We start from the raw sequence: 10259 nt of genomic DNA, 5'->3' as shown, positions 1-10259 counted from the left end.
AATGGCAGCAGGCTTCCAGGGATATAGGCAGAGCTGGTCATCACTGATGACTTCAGGCTTCTGGATGTCCTGTTTGCAACAGGCCTCCAGGGATGGCAACAAAGCTGGTAGTCCATGATGGCTGCAGGCCTCTGGGATTGCTGGTAGAGGTATGGACCAGAAGATGAAACAAAGAGGACAGGGCTGACCTCACAGTTGTTGCGCTTGCTGGAGAAGAGGGCAGGTGACTGGCACATGAGAAGCTCACCTGGATGTCCTGGGTGTCAGCAGGACTCCAGGGAAGCAGGCAGAGCTGTGGGCTAGGACATGAAGTACAGAGGGGATAGCAGGAACTCACTGCTGGGTTTTTCTGGAAAGGCCAACAGGCAGGAAATGGGTTTAGGAGTTTCACTTGGTGGTCCTTGATGGCTGTAGGACTCCATTTTTGCAGGTGGCTGTGTGGACCTGGAGATCGAGCATAGCAGGGAAAGTAATCACATCATAGCTGCTAGGAATACTGGAGAACCCAGCAGACAGGAGATGGGGACTAGAATAGGGGGTGGAGGGGAGCCTAGCATAACTGTTTTCTAAGAGTCTCCACCCATCATCTGACCAAAACAAATGCAGAGACCTACATCCAAACATCAGAGTTCAAGGAGTCTTTTGAACGAGTTAGGAGAAGGACTGAGAGACCCAGAGAGGATGGGAACTCCTTTAGAAGACCAATAGACTCGAATAACCTGGGCCCTTGGGGCGGGGGGGGGGGTCCCAGAGACTGAATAACCAACCAAACCATATTAATGGGCTGAATCTAGAGCCTTCCCAACCATCCCTCACACATATGTAGCAGATGTGCAGCTTGGTATTCATGTGAGTCCCCCAACAACTGGAACAACACTCTCCCTGATTCTGTTGCCTGACTGTGAAACTTGTTCCCCTAACTAGCCTGCCTTGACTGGGCTCAGTGGGAGAGTATGTGACTTGATGTGCCATAGTGGATTGGTACCCAGCCTGTACTGGGGACCTCCCCTTTTTCAGAGGAAAAAGGGAGGGGTATATGGAGGAAGAGCTGAGTAAGATGGACACTGCGAGGAAAGCAGTCTGCGATTGGAATGTAAATTGAATTAGTTAATTAGTTAGTTAACTAACAAAATAGTTTCCAAAATAAACCGAAGAATATACCAGATGAGCAAGAATCACCATCAGTTTCTAAAACAAATTGTGAAGATCTTTGCTAAACTTTTCTTTTTATTAGGTATTTTCTTCATCTACATTTCCAATGCTATCCCAAAAGTCCCCCATACCCTCCCCCCCACTCCCCTACCCATCCACTCTCACTTCTTAGCCCTGTGTTCCCCTGTACTAAGGCATATAAAGTTTGCAAGACCAAGGGGCCTTTCTTTCCAATGATGGCCGACTAGGCCATCTTCTGATACATATGCAGCTAGAAACACGAGCTCTGGGGGGTACTGGTTANTTCATATTGTTGTTCCACCTATAGGGTTGTAGACCCCTTTAGCTCCTTGGGTATTTTCTCTAGCTCCTCCATTGGGGTCTCTGTGATCCATCCAATAGCTGACTGTGAGCTTCCACTTCTGTGTTTGCTAGGCCCCGGCATAGCCTCACAATAGACAGCTATATCAGGATCCTTTCAGCAAAATCTTGCTTTGTGACAGCTGCGGTGAGCACAGACCATGCTCTCATTTCATTTACTAATGCTCATTCAAATTCAACAGATGGAGACAGGGGTCTGACAAATACAAAGATGCCTGCAGTTAAATATGGGCTTATCACAGAATATAAAGAGAGAGCATAGGAGCTTGGAGGTAAAATTTACATGTTCTTTTGTGTATAATCACAAAAGCCTGACGACCTTATTTACTGCTTTTCCCACAAATATGGTCTCCACAATATGTCCTGGTGCATTTGATTCCTTGGGCTGTCGTTTAAAATGCACTACAAACCAGCTGACTCAAAATAACACAGATGAACTTCCTCCAGCCTTTGGAGCCAGGAAGTCTGAAGTTGATTATCTTGAGTTCCTGGGACATGGCAGCCTCTTCCATGGATCCACCATGCCTGGAGGCCTAGGTAAATTCAGTGTTAGGTGCAAAATATACTGAGTCAATACCAGGTTAACTAGGCTTTGTTGTTGAATCACATATCTTTTATTCTCGAGAAGAATCGCTGTGGCTACCCAATATCTGTGACAGAAAATATAGATATAAGAGGACTTTATAATTCAGATAAAGTATTAACATATTACATTTGGTAAGACACACAAGATAGATTACACTTGGAACTGCAGTGCTTCGATGCTGAAACATGGAAATTTCCATGGGTTAAGGGCAGCTTGGGCTACATGCTACCACAATCTCTGTTAGTTCACATGTGCATCATTCTTGTTGTGTCTGAAAGACACTGTTTCCTTGTTATCATCCATCCCCTCTGGCTCTCATAATCATTCCATCTCCTCTTCCTCAAAGATCCCTGGGCTCTCAGGGAGGTATTTGATGACAACATTCCATTTAAACCTGAATGTTCCAAGGTCTCTCATTCTCTATATAGTGTCCATTTGTAAGTCTCTGTATTAGGAGGAAGCTCCTCTAATGGTGGCTGGGCAGGACACTGATCTATGGGTATAGCAGAATATCATTAGGAGTCATTTACTTCCTGTGTTCCTTTAGCAGAACATTAGCATCTGGGTTTCCCCTAGGTCTATAGCCTATCTGCTCTCAGGTTCTTGGCTATTAGAGCAATGTCATAAATGGGCTGTGTCTCATGAGTGGCTCTTACATCTGTACATTGAAGTTGGTTATTCTCCCCATCTTTCAGGTCACAGTTTACAGGTAGATTGGTAGATATCCTTCTGGTAGAATGCAGAGTATCTTTCAGTAGCATGAACACTAGTCAGTAGGAGTGAAGGTTGTAGTTAGACACCAAATCAATTTCTCACATATAGAGGCAGGACCATTAAAATAACACCTGGCTTCTCAATAGAGACTGTAAAAAAAATGAACGTACTGTAACCACAGATTCAAGCCAAGTTTCTATATTCAAGAAACCTATAAATAAAAATAAACAGAGATGTTTCTGCCCGGCCCTTCCTGCTAGGAAAGACTCTTGGCTGGTCTTCTCCAGTAAAGACACCATACCCTGATCCATCCTAGAGAACCCACTGTACTCAGAGCAGTTAGGAAAAATTCCTGCTCCCCTTCCAGAGACTCAGAGCTGCTGCTGGGAGCCCAGTAGACTCAGGACACATCATTCAACAAAACCCCTGCCCTTTTGAAAACCACTCTCCTTCTGTCCCTTAGGTCCCCTGCGCCTGGTCCTTTCTACTGGGGCAGATTCTTGGTTGGACTGCTCCAGTGGAGACACCATATCCTGATCCATCCCAGAGAACCTGATGCACTCAGAGCAGTTGAGAAGCCACTGCACTCAGAGTGGTTGGGGACCCACTGTACTCAGAGCATTAGAGGACTTGCTACACTCAGAGAAGTTGGGGATCAGCTGCACTCAGAGCAGTTGGACCTAGAACAAAAAGAAGCAAACTCATCCAAGAGGAGTAGAAGGCAGGAAAGAGTCAAACTCAGGGCTGAAATCAACCCAATAGAATCAAAGAAAAGAATACAAAGAATCAATAAAACCAAAAGCTGGTTCTCTGAGAGAATCAACAAGATAGATAAACCCCTAGCCAAACTAACTAAAGGGCCAAGAGGCAGTATCCAAATTAACAAAATCAGAAATGAAAAGGGAGACATAACAACAGAAATAGAGGAAATTCAAAAAAATCATCAGATCGTACTCAACAAAACTGGAAAATCTAGATGAAATATTTTTTTAGACAGATACCATATGCCAAAGTTAAATCAAGAGCTAGTAAACCATCTAAACAGACCCAACTAAACTATCTAAACCTTCTAACCAAAAAATCTGAATGTTTTTATGCACATTATTATAAATTACCAAATGGTGATAGTGTTCCAGCTATATATGTGAAACTGAGTATGAATCAGAACTTATATTTAAAATCTCATTTGAAATTTATCTATGTATGTACTGAGTTTTGAGCATTTAGCCCCTCTTACCTTATGTTCCTTTCCATTCTCCCTGGTGAAGCCTTCTCAATATATCCTATTCTAATTTGTATTTGTTTCTTTTGTGTTCTGAGTTTAATTATGATTGTTTCATAAGTATTAATTACCTTCTGAAAAATGATTATACCACTTAAGGAAATGACCCAGTCTAATTCCAGGCACTCATTAGTTACTAACAGACCTTCCAGGAGGGATAAGAACACATGTTTGGTGAAGAGTCAAATATTGTTCAAGTAAATGTGGTTGCAGTTTGCTCATAGGTGCAATGGCCATGTTATATCCAGAAGACACTATTTCACTCCCCATAATATCTGTATCTAATGTTCTTTCTACTTCCATGATGACCTCTTATCTATGGGGAGTGAGATATCTTCTTTATAGAAGACCACTCCACAGTCAAATATTCTCTGCACTTTGACCAATTGTAGGCCTTTTTCTTTAACCACTATCTAGAGCAGAAAGAGGATCCTAGGATGAATACTTATAGTATCATTTGATTGTTTTAAGTACAAGGCTTTAGAAAGCAGTTTGATGCCATGCTCATTCTGAAAACAAAACCAATAACAGACAGACAGAGTAATGGTAGGTCCTCCCTTATGGCCCGTAACCATAATAACCAAAGACTCAGGAAATGGTGTTCAGTTCTAGGCATTACAATTAGTATCATTGTGTTTATTTAAAATAAAGATGAGGAAAACATCTTAAAATTCATCTGGAGCAGAAATGAAACAGTTTGTTCATCTTTTTGTGTGTCAACACAACATTGGCTAAAATATATTCTGTAAAATCAGGAACTCATTGTGACCATTGTGCCAGCAGTTCTCATTGCATTTTTACCCCTTTTCATTAAACTAGCACCTTTACATATATTTGTATATGTGTGTATATGCATATACACAAATATGCATATATGTATATATGTACATAGAGAAATTGAGTGGTGTCTAACTGCAATGTTTACTCCTATTGGCTAGTGTTCATGGTACTGAAAGGTATTCTGCCTTCTACCTCAGGGGTATCTACCAAGTTAGTATAAATCCTGTGACTTGAGTGATTGTGACAGTAACGAACTTCAATATATGATTTTAAGTTCCATACCATGAGATTCCTCCCATGCCTGACATTCTTCTGCTAGCCAAGAACCTAAGACCAGATAGTCCATGGACCTTGGGAAAACTATTGTATCCCCAGATACTATTGTTCTGCCTAAGGAACACAGGAAGTAAATGACTCCTAATGACATCCTGCAGTGTCCTGCTCAGCCATCATTAGAGGAGCTTCTTCCTGCGTGGATGTGAAGAAATACAGAGACTCACAAGTGGACAAGGCATACAGAATGAGGGACCTTGGAACACTCAGGTTTAAAAGGAATGTCTTCGTCAAACACATTCCTGAGAGTTCAAGGATCTTTAAGGAAGAGGAGATGGAATGATTGTTAGAGCCAGAGGTGATGAATGATAGCAAGCAAACAGTGTCTTCCAGACACAACAGGAATGGTGCTCACGTGAACTAACAGAGATTGTGGTAGCATGTAGAGGTCCAGCACAGGTCTAAGTTAAATGGGGTCCTTGTGGTAAGAGGAGGAAATAGACAAGAGCTTTCCTCCCTAACCAAGAAACTATTGCCAAGCAGCAACCACTCCCAAAGAGGAAATTAGTTTTCTTCAGTGTCATCTCTCTGCAGCTGTACACACCTCTGAGTGGTATTTTTGTTGATATTTTTGGCTTATATTCCTTATTTTAGCATTTTTTACATTACTGGTGTTCATTTATATGTTAAGGTTTCTGATTTTGTGTTTTATGTTTATTGTGTTTCTCTTGCTTTTACTTTCTTTAATGCATTTATATGTGGAATATATATATATATATATATATACACTCTGGTCTTTTTTCTAAAGAGAGAGAGAAAGAAGGCATGGAAATGGAAGTGAATTGTTGGAATGGGAAGGTGAGAAGGTTGTGAGAGGAGCTGAAGAAAAGAAACCATGATCAGAAAATAGTGTATGAACAATTTATTTTCACTTAAAAGGAATCAATGTTAACTTCACATTCATGAGATATTTCTGCATAACACATAAATAAATGTTTATACAATATCTATGTATTTATATCATATGTATAATGAAGAATTTTTTGAAGATGTAAATTTTTTAATTCTTTCTATGTGTATGTGTTTGTGTGTATGCTAAATATGTGTGGGTTACTTACTTCATGGGCCATTAGAGGGCACTGGTTCCTTTGGAACTGGAGTTAGTGGTGGTGGTGAGGCTCCAGATATGGGAGCTGAGAAACAAATGGATTCCTATGCAAGAGCAGCAGGTGCTAGTAATCACTGAGACATCTAAATCATATTTTTAAAAAAGCAGTAATTCAGAATGAACTAGTTTTATTTGTTTATTTATAAATATGGAATCTTTTAATGTATCACAGGCTAGCTTAAATCTTGCTTAGTAGCCCAAGCTGCCTTGAATCCATGGAAATTTTTATGTGTCAGCATCTTATGTGCTGCAATTCCAAGTGAACCCTACCTTGTATATCTTACCCAAAACAATATTATGTTAATGTTTTAGACGAAGTATAGAAAATCCTTCCATGTCTACTATTTCCTGTCACTGATACTGGGTAGCCACAAACATTCATCCAGAGAGTAAAAGATACGTGATTCAATAGCCAAGTTCAGCCTTGTATTGACTCAGGATATTTTGCATTTCAGACTGACTGACTTTCCCTAGGCCTCCAGGCATGGTGGATTTATGGAAGAGGCTGCTGTGTCCCAGGAGCTTAAGATAATCAACTTCTGACTTCCTGGCTCCAAAGGCTGGAGGAAGTTCATCTGTGTTATTTTGAGTCAGTTGAATTGTAGTGCATTTTAAACGACAGCCCAAGGAATCAAATGCACCAGGACATATTGTGGAGACCATATTTGTGGGAGAAGCAGTAAATAAGGTCATTAGGCTTTTATGATTATACACAAAAGAACATGGAAATTTTACCTCCCAAGCCCCTATGCTCTCTCCTTATATTCTGTGATAAGCCCATGTTTAACTACAGTCATCTTTGTATTTCTCAGACCCCCACCTCCATCTGTCCAATCTGAATGAGCAGCAATAAAAGACATGAGAGCACAGTCTGAGCTCACTGGGCTGTCACAAAGTGAAGTATAAGGTTTAGCGAGAATTGAAATCATATGACAACTTATCAGACACTGATGGGGATTGTTGTTCATTTGGTATATTCTTCAGTTTGATATTGGAAAATATTTTGTTCATTCATTCATTCATTAATTCAACTTACATCCCAATCACAGCCCCCTTCTCCTCCCAGTCTCCCCTTTAGACAGTTTCCTACCTCATATACTCCTCCATTCTCCTCTGAGAAAGGGGAAGTCCCCATCATACCAACCCACTCTGGCACATTAACTCACTTCAGAACTGGGCACATCCTTTCCCACTGAGGCCAGACAAGTCAGTCCAGTTAGAGGAAGAGAGTCCACAGTCAGGCAACAGACTCAGGGAGAGTTCTTGCTCCAGTTATTGGGGGATTCACTTGAATACCAAGCTTCACATCTGCTATGTGCAGTGAATAGTAGGAAGGTGCTAGGTTCAGCCCATGAATGCTATTTGGTTTGCTGTTCAGTCTCTGGGAGTCCCTCAAGGACCCAGGTTAGTTGGCTCTGTGTCATATGGAGTCTCTGTCTCCTCTGGGTCCCCCAATCCTTCCCCTCTTTCACAAGATTCCTTGAACATTGTCTCTTCATCTGTTTTGACCAGTGTGGGGTGGAGCCTCTCAGAGAACAATTATGCTAGGTTCCCCTCCACCCCCTATTTCCCTCCCATCCCTGGCCTGCTGTGTCCTCCAGCATGTCCAGCAGCAGTGAGGTTGATCTTTTCTTGCTGCACTCCATCTTCTGATCCACATAGAGGCCTGCAATCCTGGAGGCCTGCAGCCATGAGGGATCAACAGGTGAGATTCCCAATCCAATTCCCTTCCTGCTGGCCCTTCCAGGAAAACACAGCAGGGAATTGCTCCTATACTGTCTACTCTCTATGTCCTGAGGCACAGCTCTGCCTGCTTCCCTGGAGTCCTGCTACCATCCAGTACCTGCCCTCTCCTCCAGCAAGCCCAGTAGCTGTGAGGTTTGCCCTGTCCTCTATGACCTATCTCTACTGGTCCACACCTCTATTGGCAATCCTGGAGGCCTGCTGAAACCTGGGACATCCAGAGACCTGTAGCTATCAGTGACTACCTGAAGCCATCAGTGACTACCAGCTCTGCCTGTATCCCTGGAAGCCTGCTGCCACTCAGGACAAACAACTCTCCTTGCAGTCTCAGTAGCCTGCTTCCATCAGGAGATTACCAGCTTTATCTGTATCCCTGGAGCCCTGCTGCCCTCGGGGACATCCAGGTCTGCCAACACCAGAGATTCTGAACTTTCTAAATCTACAAATCGTCTCTCTGTTATGTTGGTATGCTAGCAGTTTATAAGTGAGATCTGAACATGCTTATCACAATTAATTTAATGTTTTATATGTGAAAATTGCTGTATAAAATTATATACTTAATGAAAAATAGAAGAAAAATGGATACTGACTAAATGCATATTTAATTTCAATAATATTCTGGATTAATGTTAGCATGTTAATATCAGAATAATTAACTTTGGATAATGAGTTATTTGTAGTTAGTTGATTAATGATATACATCTGGAAATTGTCTCCACACATAGATTAGACTGTCCTAAGAACTTATGTATCTTAGGATGGCTGTAATCTTATATTTTGCTTCTATCTCTCCAGTTTTGGAATACAGATATGAATCTCACTCGTTATCATGATGTTTATTTTACTTTTCTGTTTCTTGTACTTTACACATAATTCTGTATTTATGATTCATCTCATATATGCTTTTGTAATTCACTAACCTGAATTCAGTTGGTTACTTCATGTCTGTTATTGCAACTGATCTTCCTTCACACTCAAACATTTTCCCCCCCTTTGCATGTGAACAATCTCTGATGTTGTGGTCTGCTGGTCTCTGTAAATTCATTATGTGATTTATTGTGGCTGTGTCCCATTCTGAGGAATTTTTGAAGAGTGAGCAAGACCATATTTCGACAGTTTTAATCCTGCTAATTTCAAGACTTCTCCTGAACATGCCTTTGTGGAATAAACTTTTTTGGTACTGATGATGTCCAGGCATGATGAGTAGATGAAAACTGATTTGTTTTATTCCCTGCCATTTTCTCAAAGTGAGAACCCTCTTTAAGTTCCCTGAAGCTGTGGGAAACATGATTGTTAGTTTCTGTTGGGTTTGCCTTTACTTTGAGATTAAATCTTCTCTGATCCTATGCTTAAACTAATGTCCCCAAGGATTTCCACAGAGCTAATCTGGGCTTTTTCTTGCATCTCTGTCCCATGTTTATTTTGGAAGTTGGGGCCCAAATATCTGAGGCACTGTCCATGTTCTCCTTATAAGATTAGATATGAGGATGAGAGACAATGGACAAATTTAGCTTCATTTTTTAAAATTTTTTCTTTCCCTTCCTATCCATTACTATTTTTTTCCATGTTCATAATTTAAAATTTAATTCCATAGACAATTCTTAAGCATATAATACATAATTAACAAATGTACTCACCATGCTCTAGTTGAGTCTAGAAAATATCCATCTTATCCTCTTAATGGTTATACCTTTACAAATATCTATTTGAATGCACTACCACTCTAAGCACCTTGGTAACCAACATTCTGCTAAATGAGCTGACTTCATAGAAACAGACAAGAATGCTGAATAAATCTGAAGTGCTTCTTGCAGTATTTTAGATGGTCAAACCTTATAATGTGTAATTGTTAAAACTAATTTTTTCATATTGTATTTTTGTACCTTAACTTGTAATGTTACCCCTTTGGGTAACATTTTCATAGCAGCATCTTCTCTATGTTTGTCTTAGTGTAGCTAAAGGTTTGCAAAATTTAAAATTATAATTAAAAAATAAACCTCGGTATTTTTAACTTTCTAATGGTTCCATGGTATGTTTTTGATATTTGTTATTTTCTCTCTTTAGATCTTTCTTTCTTTTTTTAATTTTTAATATTTTTTATTACGTATTTTCCTCAATTACATTTCCAATGCTATCCAAAAAGTCCCCCATACCTTTCCCCCCACTTCCCTACCCACCCA

Source organism: Mus caroli, unplaced genomic scaffold (genome assembly GCF_900094665.2).
Source record: "Mus caroli unplaced genomic scaffold, CAROLI_EIJ_v1.1 scaffold_15661_1, whole genome shotgun sequence".
Classification (NCBI taxonomy): domain Eukaryota; kingdom Metazoa; phylum Chordata; class Mammalia; order Rodentia; family Muridae; genus Mus; species Mus caroli.
Note: the sequence above shows the minus strand (reverse complement) of the source record.